Source organism: Lissotriton vulgaris, chromosome 11 (assembly GCF_964263255.1).
Source record: "Lissotriton vulgaris chromosome 11, aLisVul1.2, whole genome shotgun sequence".
Classification (NCBI taxonomy): Eukaryota; Metazoa; Chordata; class Amphibia; order Caudata; family Salamandridae; genus Lissotriton; species Lissotriton vulgaris.
The window spans coordinates 634,864,552-634,886,034 of NC_141699.1; the positions used below are offsets into that span (position 1 = coordinate 634,864,552).

The 21,483-nt window shown below is 49.0% G+C and overlaps 1 long non-coding RNA gene across 1 annotated transcript in view; it reads right to left on the reverse strand.

Annotated features, from left to right (window-relative positions):
* Positions 1-13,731: 13,731 nt before the first annotated feature.
* Positions 13,732-21,483, reverse strand: part of LOC147683271 (uncharacterized) — a 126,188-nt gene continuing 118,436 nt past the window's right edge. Inside the window, exon 2 of the long non-coding RNA XR_015300936.1 lies at positions 13,732-14,631. This is a non-coding gene — a long non-coding RNA (uncharacterized LOC147683271). The remainder of the gene's footprint in view (positions 14,632-21,483) is intronic.

Genomic DNA, 21,483 nt, shown 5'->3' on the forward strand with positions numbered 1-21,483 from the left:
GTTGCAAAGGGACCCCTGATCTCACCCAGATTAAGGCCCCCCTGGCAAATACAGAGTAAGTGGTACAGATCAGCTGTCCCCTCCATCTCCTTTGCAACGCCCGCGCCTCTGTCTGATCAATGTATGTTTCTCTGTAGAAAGGCTACCTGGATTCCCCTGCGGACTAAGTATGCATGTACTTTATAGCGTTTCCTCATGGAGTTCAGCCCTCGCACGTTCCAAGTGACACACTTTAATTCAAGTTGGGTCGCCATAGGAAAGGATTTCACAGAACACAATCCAACACAATCCAGTGGGCACATTGACAAACCTCCCCTTATCAAAACATCCCCAACAACCCCCCGCCCCATCCTTCCCCAGAACAGGCTCTAAACCATAGTTACCCATTCAAACACAGACCCCACTAAGGGAAATACCCTGGTAACTACCAGGGTCTCACAATAAGTGTGAGGTAGAGGGGGTGGTCCAACACCAGCACGAGCCGAACAGCAACTATACCAGTCCAGCCTAGTGGTCAAGCATCATATGCTAGCTTCCCCTCCTCCTGGCTACATCCCGCCCCAGGGGAGCCCCCCCAGTCGAACCCCCCCACGCCAACCACCCCCCAGCCCGGGCCAGGAATCCAGCCCCTGCCATCTCCGGTCTAACCATATCCACCCCTCTCAGTGGCATAGTGCCGCGTCTGGCATGTCCCCCCTTACTGTTCACATGTTGGGCTCAGGCACTATCACTCGTCCAGCAGGCCATCTGCAGTCCCTGGGGTAACCTGAGGCAGATGGCCATCGTCCTCCTCCGATCCCTCCGACCCCACCTCCTCCGACCCCTGGTGAGACTCTGCATCCGCCTGTGAGGGCTCAGTCGCCGCTCCGGAGATGATAGCGACCGCCTGTAGTGCCGCCTGCCTCTCTAGCCCCGTCTGGGAGGTTGATGGGGACTGTCCATGCGGCCCACGTTTCCTGGTGCGGTGGCTCCTTCAAGGTCTAGGCCGCGTCTCAGCCTCCGAGTCCCGTTGTCCCGGGCCGTCCTAGCCCGCACGGTATTGTTCAAGCCATTGCCAAGCGTCATCCGAAGTATCAAAGAAGGTTGCAGTCCCATCAACCATCACCTTCAGGCGTGCCGGGAAGAACAAAGCATATTGTATGCCCTCCGCTCGGAGGGCCCTCTTGATCGTCAGAAAGGAAAAGCGGCTTCGCTGGACCTCCTGGGAATAATCAGGGTAGAGGGAGACTGAGGCATTGTCCACTTTATAGGGGCCAGATGTCCGGGCATTCCGCAGTATAAGATCGCCGTCCTTGAAGTGAAGCAGGCGGGCAACCACCGGTATGGGAGGGAGACCCTGGGCCAGAGGGCGGGCCGGCACACGATGGGCTCTTTCCAGGGTATAAAACTGTGACAGGCCTTCAGGGGCGACCACCTCTCGCAGCCATTTTTCTAGAAAATCCACCATGTTGTCCCCTTCGCATTTTTCGGGAAGGCCTACAACCCTTATGTTGTTGCGTCTGTTGCGCACTTCTGCATCTTCGACCCTCCTTTCCAACAGTTGCACTCTGCGCGACAGATCACTCAGCGACACGTCGGTCGCATTCTGAGCAGGTTCCAGCGTTTCAAGCGCAAGTTCTGTGGTCTGGACGCAGTCCGCTAGTTTACAAATGGTCAGCCCGCAATAATCCAAGACTTATGGTCACCTGCGTTATATCGTGGTGCAAGGATTCTTTTGTGTCCGCTATGGCCTTGAGGATTTGGTCAAGTTGCTGTTGCTGCAGCCCCGCAGCCAAGCCACCAGCCGAGCCCTGATCCTGAGACTCGGGCAAGTCGTCAACTGGGTCAGTATGTGTTGCCTCCGGGGTGCGCCGCAGTTTTCCCATGGCCCAACCTCAGTATCTGGGACCCAACGCAGGTTACCAGTGCCACGTGCTCCCAGTCACGCTCCTCAAGGTGTGCTCCGGTAATTCTCCTCAACGCCCGTGGTTCTTGTCGCCCAGTCTCACCACAGTGATATCCCTTTGCTCGTCGCACATAAATTGGGGGTCAAAGTGCCAGCTACTATCGGCTAGGGGTATGGCTCCACCGGGCTCCCTCGTCAGGCCCGCCAGGAAAAGGCCGCATTCTGTCCCACTGGCATCCCACCCACCCCGGCTGCCTTCTTCCCATGGCGAGGCTCCAACGGGTGTTCTCGCAGTGTATCTGACCACCAATGTCTGTCGTCACAGAGGCGACCCCTGTTCCGCTCCAGCCACCGCAATCCCTCAAGCGCCGCCCTCCGTCGTGGTGCGGTCAACGTCAGCACCCAGTCACGGCTCCCAGCCGGGCCACTGTCCACCGCCGGCGGGCACAGCCTCACGCGAGGCCAGGGATACCAGGCCCGGTGTAGGCCACAGTCCAGATGGCCGGGTCCCTCCAAGGGGCGGTAGCAGCAATCACCACACGAGCAGCCCCCGCCGTCCGGACCAAGGCTCAATCTGGGCGCAGGCACCTCTCAGTCCCGGAGGGCCCCCGCTGAGGTCTCCAACGCCGCCGGGGAGTTGCTATTCAGGATAAAGCCCGAGGCCGACACGGAGTGCTCAGCTCACGCGTCCATGCTCGGTGGTGCCCAAACCACGCCCCCTCGAGGAAAAAGCCTCTTGTGATTGTTTTTGTGCAGGAAGGTGTCCCTTCCTGCACAAAAACAATCTCCCCACAACACAGGCATCCCGGCGCATGGCTGCAGTTTGTGTGTCAGCGCAGGGAAAAGCACAGAGATGCAATATATTCTTGTAAATATGTCGCATCTCTGTGCTTTCCAAACTAATGCAGTATGACGCAGCAAAAGGACTTGCTGCACCGTGCTGCATTACTTTGTTGTAAATCTGCCCCAGTGTGTTTAGCTGTAGATTTGTATAGTTCAACTGGTATCCCATTTTGGCCTAGTGCTTTCCCTGATTTAACCTCCCCGAGGACCTGCTGCAACTCTTCCATTGTTAGATCTTCATCTAGAGCTTGTATGTCTTCTTGTGTGAGTAGGGGGAGGGGTCTGTCCTTAAGGAGATCGAGAGCTTCTTGAGTTGTGATGTTGGAGTTGATGTGTGCATTTTCTCATAGTGATTTGCAAATTCCTCTACAATATCTTGAGGGTCTGTGAGGGCTTCCCTGCCCTCCAGCTGGATTGAGGCCACCCATTGGTTTGCTCTTTCTAGTTTGTTGAGCCAGGCAATAAGCCTTCCTGCCTTGTCTCAATGCTTATAGACGCAATGCATCGTCTTTCTGAGAAGCCCGCACTGCATGTACCGTCAGATCTTCATATTCTTGGTGTTTCAGGCTCAGTAAGTGTTTTGTTTGCATACTGTCTAGCCATACTAATTGTTCTTCTAATTCTAGTATACTCTTTTCCAACTCCTCCACCTCTGTCCTTTTGTCTCGCTTGTGTCCTATCAATAATGCTAGTGCTTGCCCTCTAATTACTGTTTTGTATGCTTCCCAGAGCATCAGTGCAAAAGCCATCGAGGTCCCGTTTTCTTTTAAATAGTTATTGGTTGTTTTTATGAGGTTTTCTCTGATCTTGGGAATTTTTCAGGTACATAGCATTTATAGCAATAGGGTTCCTGAGTCTTTGTTTACAGACAAGAGTACTTTGCCCAGACAGGAGAGTGGTTGATATTCCTTGTGGGAGATGCCTCACCTCACTGAAGTCAGGGAGGTGGGTGAAGAGGGTGATTAGGAGGTCTATCCTCGAGTGACTATCATGTACACTAGAGTGAAATGTATATTGTAGCTTCAGCGGGTTCCGGGCTCCCCAGATATCGATTAGGCCGAGAGCTCTGAGAAAGTCCGCTAATTGGGTCCGTACCCCATGTGACTTTCTCCCAGCATATTTATCTAGTGTATCGACTAGTGCCATATTGATATTCCCCCTGATGATGAGGTGGCCTTTCAGGAATTCTATTAGTAGTTTCCCCAGGTCCGGACAAGTCAAACTGGTCAGTGATGGTGGTACATATACTGAGAGTATATTAAAGCAGGCTCTCTCCCATTTCACTGAAAGGGCTGTATACCTTCCCAGATTATCTAACCATGTCTTTTCAACTATGAGTGGGAATTGTTTCTTAAGGAGTATCCCGGTGCCCATGGAGCTGGTGGTGTATCCTGCGTGACTCTCCATCTTATATCCCCATCGGTCCAACGCCCTACACTTATTGCCCAGCAGGTGGGTTTCCTGCAGGAGAAGTACATCAGGTGAGTGTTGCCTCATACATTGGAGTACTATATCTCTTTTTATTTTGTCACCCAAACCATTGACATTCCAAGTCAGCAGTTTGAGTTTAGGCGTCACATTGTGAACCATTCAAGACAGTGGAAGTAGTTATGTTTCTGTTGGGCCCAGGAGAAGCTGTTCTCTCTAGGTCTAGCTAGCTTAAGTCTAACGAAGTGAGATTCAGATGTTTGTGTTATTGTGTGGTGATTCTTCCATGGTGTTGCATTTTTAAGTCGTACAATAAGATATAGCATAAACTCACTCAATGGGGGTGTCTAACTGTCTCCACCCGGATCCCCTGAAAACACCCCCCACCCCGCAACCCTGCCAGGTGGACCCATCCAGCCCGCCTCCCCAACTCAGCAGAGTGCCTGTTGTCCCTCGCCATTTGTATAGTCAGGAGAGCTTGTACCACCCTGCTGTCCCAGCCTCTCAGCCCCCAGAGTTCAGAATAGCAATTGTCCCCTGAACCTTTCAATTCAAATTTGTGCCAAAGTCTGGTTTTGTGTAGTGCCTTACACATAGTTTGTTTCCTTATTCAGGAGTCATTTTACCTCGCATCTTCTGTTAGGTGTGTCAGTCAATTGCGAGTAGACCCTTAAGGGAGATAATTTATTCAGCATGTCTTTCGAATTAGTCCTCACCTTTGGTTCTAGATCTGTCTTGGTACTCAGTCTCTCTTGCGATATGGGGTGCCACCTCCTCCGTGCGCTCTCTCCAATGTATCACTCTCTATGGACCTAAAAGTTTTTTGGGGTCTTGTTCCCTGGTTCTGTTTAGCTGGGGAGCCCCCCACTGAACGCCAGCTATCCATCCAGGTCCAGGTCTCCTCCAGCGATTCAAAAAAACATGTTTTTCCCCTGTCTACCACTCGGAGCTTCGCCAGGAACATCATTGAGTACCTCACTTCCCTTTTCCTCAACTCTTGCTTCACCGCCAAGAATGTCTGCCTCTGCCTTTGCACTTTCTGGGTGTAGTCCGGGAAGAAAGATAATTGTGCTTTCTCACAACAGATCGGTGGGGCCATATTGGCGGTCTGGAGCACTGCCGCCGATCTCTATAATTGAGGAGGGGCCAGTATTGGTCTCCGGGGGGCCCCAGGTTGTGGTCTCCCTCCCGGCACTGTATGTGCTCTCTCCACCATAAAGAGTTTCGAAAGACCCCGAGAGGTTGTAGATGCTGGACGATGAGGTCTGTGACAAATAGGTCAGTGGATGGGCCTTCTGCTCTTTCTGGCACTCCTAGGATGCATACATTATTTCTCCCTGATCGGCCCTCAAAATCCTCCAACTTTGCTTCCAAGCTGGACGTTGCAGCCTGGAGCTCCACAGCTCTTTCCTGCAGGGCTTTAGTATCCTGTGTGAGGGTCTCCGCGGTTTTTTCCACTGCTTGGGAGCCTCGCACCCATATTGTGCAGATCTGCCCGTATCAGGGTCACCTCTGCTCCAGCATTATCTATTTGCCCCTCTAGGGCTGTTCGCACTCCCTGTATTGCCGCCATGATGTCTTTTAGTAAGAGGGGTTCACCCGCTGCTTGCTGCTGAGACGTCGCCGACAATTGGTCTCCCGGAGGGTCCATCCCCTGTGGGCCCCTGGGTAGGGCGACTTTGTCCAATTTGTCTGGTTCCGTTTAGCTGGGGAGCCCCCCACTGAACGCCAGCCATCCATCCAGGTCCACGTCTCCTCCAGCGATTAAAAAAAAACATGTTTTTCCCCTGTCTACCACTCTGAGCTTCGCCAGGAACATCATTGAGTACCTCACTTTCCTTTTCCTCAACTCTTGCTTCACCGCCAAGAATGTCTGCCTCTGCACTTTCTGGGTGTAGTCCGTGAAGAAGGATAATTGAGCTTTCTCACAACAGACCGGTGGGGCCATATTGGCGGTCTGGAGCACCTACGCCGATCTCTATAATTGAGGAGGGGCCAGTATAGGTCTCGGTGGGGTCCCTGGTTGTGGTCTCCCTCCTTGCACTGTATGTGCTCTCTCCACCGTAAAGAGTTTCGAAAGACCCCGAGAGGTTGTAGATGCTGGATGATGAGGTCTTTGAAAAATAGGTCTGTGGATGGGCCTTCTGCTCTTTCTGGCACTCCCAGGATACATACATTATTTCTCCCTGATCTGCCCTCAAAATCCTCCAACTTTGCTTCCAAGCTGGACGTAGCGGCCTGGAGCTCCCCAACTCTTTCCTGCAGGGCTTTAGTATCCTGTGTGAGGGTCTCCGTGTTTTCTTCCACTGCTTGGAGCCTGGCAACCATATTGTGCAGATCTGCCCGTATCAGGGTCACCTCTGCTCCAGCATTATCTATTTGGCCCTCTAGGGCCGTTCACACTCCCTGTATTGCGGCCATGATGTCTTTTAGTGAGAGGGGTTCACCCGCTACTTGCTGCTGGGACGTCACAGACAATTGGTCTCCGGGAGGGTCTATCCCCTATGGGCCCCTTTGTACGATTTAGTTTGGTGTGTTCCCTTCAGTCCACGGGTCTCTGTCATGATCACTCGGGAGACAGGCACTGGTGAAGAGGGGGAATGAGTGAGGCGCGAACCTTTAGGTACTCCCTGCCGTCTGCTGCAGGAAGGTAGTGACCCTGCACGGCCTGTCAAGTTTCCCAAAATTTCAAAGGGCCCAGGAATGCTGTCCAGGCCCCTGTTGCCACACCTTGGTGTGTTGGATCCTTCGCGATCCTCTCCTGAAAATCCCAGGGTTTCGGGATGGGACCCAAACACGAGCAGGTCCCAAGCCTGCGTGCCGCTATATTTCTCCGGTCACCCTCATTAGCTTGGACCTGGGGCTTTTTCACACACAGTCGTTCGCAACCGCCTCAGCCCCCTATTGCGCCTCCACTCACCCCTCACCGGCTCTCTGCAGTCTCTGTATCTGACGAGTCAGGGTCCACCGCTCCAGTCCCCCACCATGCCCCACTACAGCCTTCGCTTGGGCTAACTCCTCCAGGGGGTCTGAGTGTTCACGTTCAGGCTATTCACTATTGACGGATGATCCTGGTCAGGTCGTCACTGTGGCTTGTTCTCGGGATCCTCGCATCATTGGCCAGCCGTAGCTATGACTGCGAGTTTACTTGCCCAGACTCCACCCACTTTGCGTCTTCAGACACGTCTCACAATCGAGGTCAAGGCTTCCTGTTAGTTTTCAGGCCGCCGGTTTGTTTCCATCTTTTAAGGCAGCTTGGGTGGGTGCAATTCACTCTGCATGTCTCCCAGAGCACCCATCACTACTGGGCTATCTGTTCAGGGACAATTGCATTGGATTAGTGTACGGATAGACTGGGGGACGAGTGCTGGGCAGTGGAGCCGCTCTAAGATGCAGCCATCTTCTTCACTGGTTTCCCAAGCCCCACGAAAATGGGGAGGTTTGCGAGGGATTCTGAATAACAGAACCTGGTGAGAGCCAGACAAGTCACCCCATCCCGAATTACGCTGCGTGTCTAGTTTTTGAAAAATGTATAGGTTTGGTTGGTTTCCCTAGCTGCTGGCAGAGCTAGGGTTCAAAATCTACAGCTAAGAACTTTGCAAAAAAATGGTCTGTTTTCACAGTAAAAATGTGGTGCGTCCACGTTGCCTTTTGGGCCGTTTCCTGTGGTGGGCACTAGGCCTGGTCACACAAGTCAGTTACCATTTTTATCGGAAGACCTTGGTGAATGCAAGGCGGGTGAAATGTTGTGGATCCATGCAGATTCCAGAAGTTTCCATCACATAAATGTGAGGAAAATATGTTTTTATTTCCAAAGGTTGAGGTTTGCAAGGAATTCTGGGTAACAGAACCTGGTGAGAGCCAGACAAGTCACCCCATCCTGGATTCCCCTGGGTGTCTAGTTTTCAAAACTGTATAGGTTTGCCTAGGTGCTGGCAGAGCTTGGGTTCAAAATCTACAGCTAGGCACTTAGCAAAAAAACGACCAGTTTTCACTGTGAAAATGTGGTGTCCATGTTGCGTTTTGTACCGTTTCCTGTCACGGCCACTAGGCCTCCCCGCACAAGTGAGGTACCATTTTTATTGGAAGACTTTGGGAAATGCAGGGTGGGTTGAATGTTGTGGATCCATGCAGATTACAGAACTTTCCATCACAAAAATGTGAGGAAAATGTGTTTTTTTAACGGAGTTTGAGGTTTGCAAGGGATTCTGGGTAACGGAACCTGGTGAGAGCCAGACAAGTCACCCCATCCTGGATTCCCCTGGGTGTCTAGTTTTCGAAAATATATAAGTTTGCTAGATTTCCCTAGGTGCTGGCAGAGCTAGGATTCAAAATCTACAGCTAGGCACTTTGCAAAAAAGGGTCAGTTTTCACTGTAAAAATGTTGTGTTTCCAAGTTGCGTTTGGGCGGTTTCCTGTCGCAGGCACTAGGGCTACCCACACAAGTGAGGTACCATTTGTATCAGGAGACTTAGGGAAACAAAATCGTAGAGCAACTGTTATTACCTGTTCACCTTCGATGCATTTCTGCCTTCCAAATGTAAGACAATATGTAAAAAAAAAGTGACTTTGGAAAATGTCCTATAAGTCACATGCTAGTATGGGTACTCACAATTTCTTAGAGGTGCAAATAGCTACTGTTTCTAGACTCTATATTATTTTTCCATTTTGGAAATACATAGTTGTCTTTCATACCGATTTTTCACTGTTTATATTTTCCCTATATACCCAGTTCACAACAAAAAACCTTTGCAAGACGCTGCTCAGTTATTGACTCTGGCCTCGTTGGGTTCTTGGTGAACCTACAAGTCCTACATATCCCCACAACCAGAATGATCCAGAAGATGTAACGGTATATAGCTTTAAAAATATGTCATACGTAGAAGAAGTTACAGGTGAAAATATTGGCAGAAGTGGCAGTTTTTTTCAAATCATTTTCAATGTGTCTTATTTTCAACTGTTAGTTTCTATAAAGAAAACCTTAAGGAGCTACACAAATGCCCCCTTGCTGAATTAATAATTTTGTCTACTTTTCTGAAATGTATAGATTTCCAGGATCCATTATTGCTTTTATACCCATTTCTACCATTAACTGGAAGGAGGTTGAAAGCACAAAAAATAACAAAAACAGTAAAACGCCAAAACTGAGTACAAAATGTTGGTTTTCCGACAAATGTCTGTCAGTCCCTGAAAGCTGGAAAGATGGTGATTCCAGCCCCACAAACCCTTTGTTGATACCATTTGCAGGGAAAAAACAGACACTTTCATCTGCAGCACTTTCTTTTTCAATTTCCAAAAACCAAACGTTGGCAGTATTATGGCTAATTTCTTGGTACCTCCAGGGGAACCAACAAACCATGGGTACCTTTAAACTCCCCATGATGTTTGAAGAAAAGGACGCAAGTTTGGAGTGGATACCTTATGAGGTCAAAAAGTTACAGGGGTCTAAGTGCGAACTAACCCGAATAGCTAAAACAGGCTTAGCATAGGGGGTGGGGGGCTAGCATCGAAGGGGTTAAAGTATCTTCAACAATATTTGGCCTCTGTAAGTGTTTCTCTTTGTGTGCCCAACACAGATAGTGGGTTAAGGGATCTTCAACAATCTTAGGCCTCTGTGTTTCTCTTTGTGTGCCCAACACAGAAAGTCACCTACTGTAGCACTGTGTGTGTAAGTTATGCTGCATGTTTAGTAAGGAAGGAAGGATCTGTCACCCCATAGTGCCAATTCATGGCTGTGTTGGGACACACACTGTTGCCTGCCAATTACCCATTCATCTCTGCAACATTGTACTAGTATGTCATTGTTTGCTGTTTAGTATCAATAAAAGTGCCCCTCACGTAGCTGCAAGAGTCATTCATTCTTGGCATGCGAAGTGTTGCACTCCGTGCATGTGTATTTGTGCAACTACTTGCAAAGTCGGAAAAGACAATTGTCTGATGGTTCTTCTTAGCCTAGAGATGTGTAGCTTGGTTCCCGGTCAATATAAAGTTTAAGGAGACACCCTTCTTGTCGAAAAGGGAATGGGTCTAAGGTCAGTTGAAAAAAAGAAAGCTTTCCTTTTCCTGGTTATAGAGGATAGATCAGACTTTGGGAACAGTCCTACTATCATGCAACCTATTTGAGGTCTGGTTTAATATGAGGCACCCCACATGGTAACAAATTTACAATTTATACTGGAAGATGTCACAATATTTCCACAGACTATCAACAACATTTTCTAACACACAAGATAAAAAAGTAAAAGAGTAAGAGGTCAAAGGATGATGTACTAGAATAACTATTGGTTAAAATTTCCACATTTATTATGATTGTATTGAAAAAATGTTTTTAAAACATTCATTGACATTTAATGAGAGTACATCATTACATTCAATTGATAAAAACATGGTACATCTTAAAAAAAGGGAAAAGCACAATAACAGGCCCAGTGGCTGTAGAGCCACAGGACGGTTTGGATGCAGTGCAGAGAAGGTGCAGAACTTCCTGAAATTGAAACATCAGGAATTTTTAGAAGTATACAAACCACAAAGAAGAAGCTTCCAATTCTGCAATACTAAAATTCAAGCCACCAGATGCCAAACCTAGCCGTCCTGTGCAAGCAATCTAACATATAGAAACAGAGCTCACGTTAAATTAGACTACAATCAGCAACCTGAATAAGGAAATAAAGAATCCAAAAGTAATAAATATAATACAAACTTAATAAGAAGTTCCCCAAGGATGATCAACCTTGAGGAAACTCACTGAAAAGCCTTACAGAACAAAACAAAGGCCTTTAGAACAACTAAATTGTTTTTAACCGTAGAAAAAGCATTGTCCTGAAGGTGTTCAAGCCAGTTTACCGAAACGCCGCGCGACAGTTATTGTGCTTTTCCCTTTTTTTTAAGATGTATCATGTTTTTATCAATTGAATGTAATGATTTACTCCTATTAAATGTCAATGAATGTTTAAAAAATTTTTTTCAATACAATCATAATAAATGTGAACATTTTAACCAATAGTTATTCTAGTACATCATCCTTTGACCTCTTACTCTTTTACTTTTTTATCTTGTGTGTTAGAAAATTTTGTTGATAGTCTGTAGAAATATTGTGACATCTTCCAGTATAAATTGTAAATTTGTTACCATGTGGGGTGCCTCATATTAAACCAGACCTCAAATAGGTTGCATGATAGTAGGACTGTTCCCACAGTCTGATCTATCCCCTATAACCAGGAAAAGGGAAAACTTTCTTTTTTTTTTCAACTAGCTTGGTTCCTGGGTCAGTGCTCTGTCTCCTCTATGTTGTTATGTGTGTGTATGGTATAAATGACGTAATGTGTGGTTACACTCCCACTCAATGCACGTGAGGGCTCTCAGGGCGAAAGGGACACAATGTCCCTACTTATCCCAATGTGCTTTTCAACACCATTTATCTTTTGACCCAATACCCCAACTACTAATTAGTTGCAGTTCATGCTTAATGACATCAAAGATGTTTGTTTCACTGAGCTTCTACATCCTTGAGTGGCATTGGTATAATGCGTAACAGAAGAATTCTGGCCATCAGTTACTGCTGCTTGTCAGTACCTGCATTATGATAGTACTTTCTTTGTATGTTATAGTATGTTCTTTGAACAAACACACATGGTCTTCTAGTGTGCATCACTTGAATTCCCCTCACCCCTGGTATGAACTTGCACATGACAAGAGTAGGGTGGTCCCTACCATGGCAGCCAACACCTGAGTGCTCTCACCCCGCACATTGGGACAGCTGCGTGCTACGTAATTTCATGCTAGTAACTATACATGCAGCTCTTCACGTGTTCCTATGTCTGATACTCCGCATGGCCCACACCTGACCCCCCCCCCCCTCTCAGGTGAGGAGTTTTTCCTCTGAAACCCTCATTTCATTTCATTGCAGTCCACATTTGGCATAATGGCCCTAGGACAGACACATTAGCCTCATGGTGAAAGGGGGCATACATTGTCCAAGTCAGGGTGGGTAGAGGTCCAGTGTCCATACAAGATTTGGTGTTCAAGTGCAATTATTTTTCTTTGTATTGTGAGAATTGTAGTCCTGGTCACTAATGTTATACATTACACTACATTCTACTCCCTGCATAACAATCTACTCCACTCTGCCACTCTACTCTTTCCCACTCTACTCCACTCAATGACAATGTATTCCACTCAACTTCACACTACGCAACTCTCTCTATGTCACTCCACTCTACGACATTCAATGCCACGCCACTCTATGACTCGTTATGCCACTCTACTCTACTTCCTTCCACTCTACACCACGATACAAACACTCCACTCCCTCCATGACCCTCCACTCTATGCCACTCCACTCAACTCAACTTTATAATACTTCACTCAACTACCATGCAAATCCCTCTACGCTACTCTACTCCACTCCAATCTCTTATATGCCATTAACTTTTAGCCTTGCTGAACAGCAGCCACGCTGGTGTACAACACAGCTAATGCATATCGGCAAAGTCAATAGCTCTGGCATAGGTGAGACATATTGGCCTTCTCAATGTTTGTTTTGTATTCCCAAGTAACATAAAAACTGCTAACCTAATCGAACCAAGGTACTCCACCAAGAAAGCATCCACAGGCCAGGCGGACAATGAGAGGAAGGGAGGGGTTCACCTCGGGGGACATCCTGCTGAGATGCATCATGATGTGGTTATCTTCTGACGGGTTGGCAAGCCCTTCTGGGGCAACTGTGTTTGTTAGGTGAATCATCAATGCAATGTTTTCTTTTAAAGAAATGAGTGAGCACAGGGGCTTAGTGACAATGGAAGTTGCTCTGCGTGGGCTTAGTTAAAGAGATACGTGGACATAGTGGTGACATGGGAGCTAGTTTTGCATCCTTTCAACAGGGTCTGCTGGGCCAAGTCAGAAAATTATCATTTAGTACTCAGTTATCCCCCAGCTTTTTGGAAGGCAAGGGGAGACGGCACCTGTGCACCCTAAATGCTCCTCCCAGGTGTGCTTCATGGAGTGTTCCTGTAGGTCTGTGTTGAGTGTTCAGCGTGTGTCATTTACATGAATAACACCATTGTGTGTCAAGAAATGTGGTCCCCCTGATTAAATCCACCTAGAGGATATCTCCATCCGCAAATTCATGCAGCGTTCTCAGCACTGTCTGAATTAACCTGCCCTATATCGTCTGCACTTTTCTACCATTGTGAGATTGTTGCCTATGTTTGTGTGTTAAAGTGTGTTTCAGAAGGCCTTACTGCACAGTTCATACAAGATGAGTTCTGGTATATCCAATGATGAATCACTGCAGGGTTGCATCTTCCTCCTTTGGCGGTCCATGTAATATACCGTTGAAGGTGCTGGCCTGGTATGGTGTTTCTTATTTCAGTGATAGTGCTGGAGACCCAAGGAGAAGGATGATAAGAGGAGAAGCTGCAGCAGACTAGGGGAAACGGTAAGGACCCTCAGTAACAAGCAGCTGGAGTGGCCATGTTGGAGCCAGGCTGGACTTCAATGCGTCTCACGGTCAAAATGGACACATGCGGTAAGGTGGCAAACATCATACTTCCAATTCAAGGGGTCGACTTTCTCGCTTGTTCCCAAGTTTGAAGGCATTTTATTTGTTTTAAGGTCAAACGAAAACATGGAGATGAAACATCACAATAACAAATCAAAATCTATTCATCGCTAATTAAGATGAAAGTGTGTGTGTGTCTGAGGCGGCACAATAAAGACATAAGTGTTATGGCAAAGGGATCAAGGGAGAACAGTATGAATACAGGAAAATACACATTGCTAAAATTAAAACGTGGTCTAATATAAAGGCAGTGCCCTAAAAGCTTATTTCACAACTAATTTGACTAATTTCTAATACAAATAAACACTAAGATGGGGTGACTACCAATCTAATTTGGCAATGTGAATACATTGATATATTGATATCTAGGTGAAGTGTCTTAATGCAGGTGCAGAGTACTGAAGGGCGGACATCGAGCTGAAGTGCTTCAAAGGCCCCTGTCATAGGGATGGAGGCGATTGTCCGAAAACATTCTTTGGAAATAATGTTGTAAATATGTAGGATGACTGGGGCAAAGGAGTCACTGGATGGACTGTGCTGGGCTTGTTTTTAATTTCAGATAGCTTGCCACTGATGGTGCCAAGGTTCTGATGCCTCCTACAGTAAACTGCACACACCAGTTTATTGCTATATCCTCATATCTTCTGACATTGTCTTCAGTTTTCATGGTTTATTACTTCAAGGTTATGTAGGTTAGGGGTTATTTGCAGTATAGCTGTAGTACATCTGGCTGTTGCAGTCCTGGTACAACTTTTGATTCTCCACATGCTTGTCCATGAAAACCTTTAGCACTTGCCCCCTGGAAGTCCAAGAATCATAAGAATGCTTGACTTGGCCAGGATTCCAACTTGCTCAAAAGTTTCAGCATCGTCTTGAAGTTGCTTGTTTGCAAACACCAGGCGAATGTCTCCAATGTCTGCAGAAAACATAAGGACACGCTTAATAGGTCAATAAATACACAAGAATCTGAAAAGTGAGAAACAATCAAAAGAAAGAGAAAAAGTTGCACCATGTACGTTCTATACTATATATGAGAACTTGATTAGGTGGCTTTTCATATATACATATGTTATGCTTGTTTAAATATACATTCACTATGCTTCAATGATACATTGGATAGGGTGGCGCATATGCTTGAGGCCACTAGCAAAGGCAAAGACATTGATGTAAGGTCTTGTTACACTTCAACATTTAATCATAAAACTAATTTACTAACTTTTAACTTTATAAATGTTACCCTTATCATATTCCAACAGTGTTTCATTGGCCCCCGAATATTCTAGCAAGGCAACTGGCAATGGTCTGAGGGCACCACACAGGCTCACCATATATGGGCAAAGGTTAGATGCCATGATCGGTGTTTAGTAGATAGGTGCAACAAGTATGAACTGCAGCATGATATCACAACCTGGACTTGTTAGACCTATCGGGCACTGACAGAGAACAGTCATACTGGTGTCAACCCACAGCCCACCAAGAAGTAAGGGTCGTCCTCACGAAGCGAACAGCTGCGATCTACATTTGTTGGATCTGTAAGGTAAATACTGAATGCGGCCAGAGGTCATAGCACATTTTCACAATATAAAGGTGTTAGACCTAGGGAATCCTAGACTACATAGGGTAGCCTGGCACAGTAGGGAACAGCTAAACTCTAAGGCGTTGGTTAAGTGCTTACAAGTCCCACTCACAGTAACTCAATGATTGACCACTAAAATAAAAGACACTACACCAGTTTAGAAAAATACCAGTACCTTTTATAAAAATAATGTTCTTTCTGTTTCTTATGCAAAATTCTGTTTACATTTAGCTCAGCATCAATTCACATGTTACGCAGACTTCAATACACTTCTCACTATATCAATGTTAAATCACAGGTACATTTCACTTGAGATAAGTTATTGTCAACTCCACAAAATTACTTCTTCAATCAATGGTTACAGAAGGGTAAGTTCACATTACCGGTTCAATGCACAACTTCTTATAATCTTGGCATGTACAATACCCCTCTCCTCTCAGATTCCAAAGCAGCACAATAGATTTCCACCCCCAGCCGTGCTCCTCACAGATCAGGCAGCCTGCTAGATGGCTAGAAGAGATAAGGCAAGTTAATGGTGCTGCCCTATATCTAATCTATGACTACACTCTTGAGGTAGGCTCAGGGGGGTTTGACCGCCTGCAGAGGTGTTATCAGAGAGCTCTGGATACTACGGGTACTCTCTGGCCCCAAGACACAGGACCCCAGAGATTCGTTACCCTTCACTCCCCCCTTCTTCCGTTTACTGGTGTTGTCAGTTAGCAGTTTATTAGCCCAGTTCACACGATAGCTTTTCACTCCTAGAGGGCTTAGCCCTTCCCAATTGTGCCCGTTATTGCAGCTTCACAGTATCACAGTCCGCCGGCACCGCCGCCTCCCGCTGCCCCACGCTACCTGCTTACTTCAGTTGAGAGTCCAACCGTCATGAGCTGTCCTCGCCTAGCGCGGACGCCGGGACCTCAGGGGAGTCAGCGTCGGAGGTAGGGGAACCGAAGGGCTTACTGCTGGCCGGAGCGCTCCTCCGGCGGGGCCGTGGCGGCGCTTCTGCCTCCTCTCGCGTCTCCACAGGCTGGAGCTCCGCCTCGGCGCTCCCTCTCTGACGCGCCCGGATTCTTCCGGCAGACAAGCTCCGCCTCAGGCGCGCCTCTTCTGACGCCGCCGGCTTCCTCCCACGAAGACTTCCTCCGTCGATGCGCGAGACAGCTGAGCACTTCCCTCGCGCTTGGGACAGGCGGACAGCTAGCGCTCCTCACAGGTAGGGGTCTCTGTTGTTTTTCACCGCCTTTTTCCCTAGAACGAGTGCCGGTCACTGGTGTCAGGAATGTGACTGACGTCCCTCAGCCGGGTGGCACCGCGCTGATTCAATGTGCACCAGATTTGCCCACAGCCTTCAGGGCAGGTATGCAGGACACATCAGAGGGGTCGCGATGTTGCAATTTACAAGGGTCTTCTCACAACACGACCCGGTGCTCTATAATCTTTTCACAAAAGTCTCTGATCACACTTTATGGATGGTGTGACAGTGGGGTTTGGTCAGCCTGAAAGGGGGCACTTCCCAACACGCGACAGCCGGCCCACAGGTCGATCTGGTCACCACTGGTGCGCAATCCTCCTCCACAAGTCGCCTCTCTCCTCACTGGTCACTCCTGAGACTGCACAAAATGGCTGCTGGTCACTGGCCTTTTATAGAGTGGCCTGAGACCTCTGGAAGCCACTAGATGGTTCTGGAAAGTTCCTCATGTTAATCTATGGGTCTGCTCTCCTGTAATGTCCGTTATGGCAGTTGGTGGACACCATTTTAGGTTCCTGGGTGTCCCTAGATTTTCGAGGAGCATAACTAGGCCTCACAGAATATGAGGGGAAAATGGCGTCATAATCAAGGAACACCTAGCCCCCTGACAGCACTGAAAAATCCTGGTGGACATATAAAAATAAAAATAGAAACTCTGGGAGGCTAAGGGGGACAAAAATAAATAATGTTGGTTAGAGTATCCCCAGATGCAGACAGGTCTAACACGCGTCCCCCCAGCTGAAAGTGGGGAGAGCTACCCAATCCCTTGGGAGTTCTCATCACTAAGGCGGAAATACCTGGATAGACCGTCTGCATTGGCATGGTCCGATCCAGGCCGGTGTTCCACCCTAAAGTCCATTCCCTGTAGGGAGATGGACCACCTTAACAACTTGGGATTCTCCCCCTTCATTTGCATTAGCCAACGAAGGGGGCGGTGGTCAGTCTGAACCAGGAAGTGCGAGCCAAACAAGTATGGCCGCAGCTTCTTCAGAGCCCAAACCACCGCAAAAGCTTCTCGCTCAATTGTACTCCACCTCCTTTCCCTGGGGAGTAGTCTCCTAGACAGGAAAACCACGGGTTGATCCAGGCCCTCATCATTTAGCTGCGATAACACTGCCCCAATGCCATGTTCTGACGCATCTGTTTGGACAATGAATTCTCTAGCAAAATCAGGGGCCTTGAGAATTGGAGCGGAACACAATGCTTGCTTCAAGGTCATGAAGGCTCGCTGGCAAGCCTCCGTCCAGACTACCCGTCGGGGTTGTTTCTTGGAAGTAAGTTCCGTGAGGGGTGCCACGATGGTGCCATACCCCTTCACGAAGCGACGGTAGTATCCAGTGAGGCCCAGGAAGGCTCGGACCTCAGTTTGAGTCTTGGGGGGCTCCCAGGCTATGATAGCTTCAATCTTTGCCTGGAGGGGCTGCACCGACCCTCTGCCCACCAAGTGGCCTAGGTACACCACCGACCCCTGCCCAATCTGACACTTGCTGGCCTTGATTGTCAAGCCAGCCTGTTGCAGGGCATGAAGAACAGCTTGCAAGTGCTGCAAATGGTCCTCCCAGCTGCTACTGAAGACAGCAATGTCATCAAGGTAAGCAGCAGAAAAAGTTTCCATACCAGAAAGGACCTTGTTCACAAGCCGCTGAAAAGTGGCAGGGGCGTTCTTGAGCCCAAAGGGCATCACACAGAACTGATAGTGTCCCTGAGGTGTAGAGAAGGCTGACCTTTCCTTCGCCCCCTCAGTAAGGGAAATCTGCCAGTACCCTGAAGTTAGGTCAAAGGTACTTAAGTATTGGGCAGCTCCCAGCCGGTCGATAAGTTCATCCGCCCGTGGGATGGGATGTGCATCAGTCTTGGTTACTGAATTTAAGCCTCGGTAGTCCACACAGAATCTCAATTCAGGTGTGGTGCCTGGTGGGGCAGCTTTTGGTACCAAAACCACCGGGCTAGACCAAGGGCTACTAGAAGGTTCAATCACTCCTAGCTCCAGCATCTTGGCGACTTCACTTTTGATGCTGGCCTTCACCTTGTCCGACAGCCGGTAGATCTTAGACTTCACTGGTGGGCTGTCTCCTGTGTCCACGTCATGGGTACACAGGTGGGTCCTACCCGGAACAAGGGAGAACAGAGAAGAAAATTGCTCCAGGATCTGGTGGCAATCTCTCTGCTGTTCAGGAGTCAGGGATGGTGAGAGAATCACTCCCTCCACCGACCCATCCTTTTCTTGGGACGAGAGAAGATCAGGGAGAGGTTCACTTTCCTCTTCCTCTGCTCCATCGGTCACCATCATTAAGACAACCTCGGGCCTCTCATGATGTGGCTTGAGGCGATTGGCATGCAGCACCCTGTGGGGCTGCCTCTGGGTCTTAAGATCCACCAAGTAGGTGGATTTACCCTTTTTCTCCAATACCTCAAAGGGGCCTGTCCAACGGTCCTGGAGGGCATTTAGCTCTCCAGGTTCCATCACCCACACTTTTTGTCCAGGCTCCAGTTCCACCGGGTGAGCGTTGTGGTCATACCACTCCTTCATAACTGCTTGGCTGGCCTCCAAGTTGTCTGAAGCTTGCTTCCACAACTTAGCCATTTGGCTCCGGAAGGCCAGCATGTAGCTCACCACGTCCTGGGGAAGTTTCCTGGGAGTCTGTTCCCATCCGTCTTTCACCAGGCTGAGAGGTCCCCGTACAGGGTGCCCGTACAAAAGTTCGAAGGGGCTGAAGCCCACTCCCTTCTGTGGCACTTCCCTGTAGGAAAACAAGAGACAGGGTAGGAGGACGTCCCATTTCCTCCGCAGGCTCTCAGGTAGACTCCTTATCATACCTTTCAAGGTTTTATTAAACCTTTCCACAAGACCATTGGTTTGTGGGTGGTAAGGGGTGGTAAACCGATAGGTAACACCACACTCCTTCCACATAGCCCGCATGTATGCTGAAAGGAAGTTAGTCCCCCTGTCGGACACAACCTCCTTGGGGAAACCCACTCGGGTGAAGATCCCCATCAGGGCCCTTGCCACTGCGGGTGCAGTAATGGTCCTCAGAGGAATTGCCTCTGGGTACCGTGTGGCATGATCCACCAAAACCAGGATGAACCGGTGACCAGCTGAAGTTGGTGGATCCAATGGCCCTACAATGTCGATGCCCACCCTCTCAAAGGGGGTGCTAACGACAGGTAGTGGTTCCAGGGGAGCTTTTAGCTTCACCCCTGTTTTCCCACTGGCTTGGCAAGACACACACGTCCGACAATATGTATCAGACGCCACTTTCATTCGAGGCCAGTAGAAGTGGGGGACAAGCCGGGCAAAGGTCTTGTCCTGTCCTAGGTGTCCTGCCAATGGTATCTCATGAGCCAGTTCCAAAAGAAAGGCTCTAAAGCATTGAGGGACCACCAAGGCCCTGGATGAACCATGTCCAGGTGCCTTGGGCTCACTGTAGAGGAGTCCATCCTCCCAGTAAATCTGGTAGCTCCCTGCAATGTTTCCTGCTGCCTGGGCTTTGGCCTGTTGCCGCAGCCCCTCAAGAGTAGGACACTCCTTCTGAGCTTTGCAGAACTCTTCCCGGGAAGGACCTCCCTCTACATGCCATTCAGTAGGGATGGGTAGGTTCTCCAGGGAAGCAACATTCTCCCCTGTGGACTCCAGATCCACCTCCGCAGGTGGCCCGTCTGTCTCACGAGGTGGAGATGCCGAGGCAGGGTCCTCCGGCCTCCTGTCCTCCTCTCTGGCAGCCGGCTGGGCCATTGTTCCAGGCTCCAGCGTAAGTGAACTCCCCCTTCGGGCAGTCGTGGACCTTGTGCTGACACAGGCCCAGTCTGGAGGTCCCAGCATCTCAGAGTGAGTCTGGTACTCCACCCTCCTCCAAGCATTGTGCTCCATATCATTCCCTAACAGGCAGTCAACAGGCACGGCAGGGCTTACGGCAACTCGAAGTGGACCTGCAACCCCTCCCCACTCAAAGGGAACCTTGGCCACAGGGTAGTGGCCCAATCTGCCGTCAGCCATCACGGCGGGATGGAGTACATCTGGGATGACCTGCTCTGGAGACACCAGTTGACTCCTTACCATAGTCATACTGGCTCCTGTGTCTCTCAGAGCCTCCCCTCTACGGCCGTTGATGGTGACCCACTGCTCATACTTGATAGTATTAGAGGGCAGTTGGGTCTTTGGCACCATCTCCTTATCACCCAGGGACACTAAAGTGACACCCGCCCGCTCCCCTCCGTTACCCAAAGGCATCCCCTCCCCGAGCACTACACTAGTTATTCCCGGGGCTTTTCCTCCAGTGGGAGGGGGTGGTCTTTTCGGGCATCTCACATCTCTTTTATAGTGTCCCACACCACCACACTCAAAACAATGAACAACCCTGGGCTGCTGGCTTTGGCCAGGATTAGGGTTGCGAGGGGGGTTACTCTTAGGGATGAATCCTCTGCCCCTTCCTTGTGAAGTATTTTGTGGACCTTTTGAGAACTCCCTCTTATTATCCCCGCCCTCTTTCTTCTGGGGGGCGCCCTGTCCAAACTTCTGGGAATCCCCTCCAGTCCCCTTAGATGACACCTGGGTACTAACCCAGATGTCCGCCTCCTCAGCAAGCTTCCTGGGGCTGGTCAGCTTGCTGTCCACCAGATGCTGTCGTAGCTCGGGAAGACATTTCTCGAGTAGGTGTTCCTTGAGTAGGAGGTCATATAAACCTTCATAGTCCCCTACCTCGCTGCCTTTCACCCAACCCTCCAGGGCCTTCCTGGCGTAATCCAAAAAGTCCACCCAGTTCTGCGTGCCTAGTTTGTGGCTACCCCGGAACTTTTGCCTATACTTCTCAGGGGTCAACCCAAACTTTCTTATCAGCGCCACCTTCATAGCAGGGTAGTAGGTCTGCTCACTTTGCTCCAGGGCCAACAAGGTATCCCTGCCAGCAGGTGGCATGTACTTATATAACCCACCCCCCCAGTGGGCC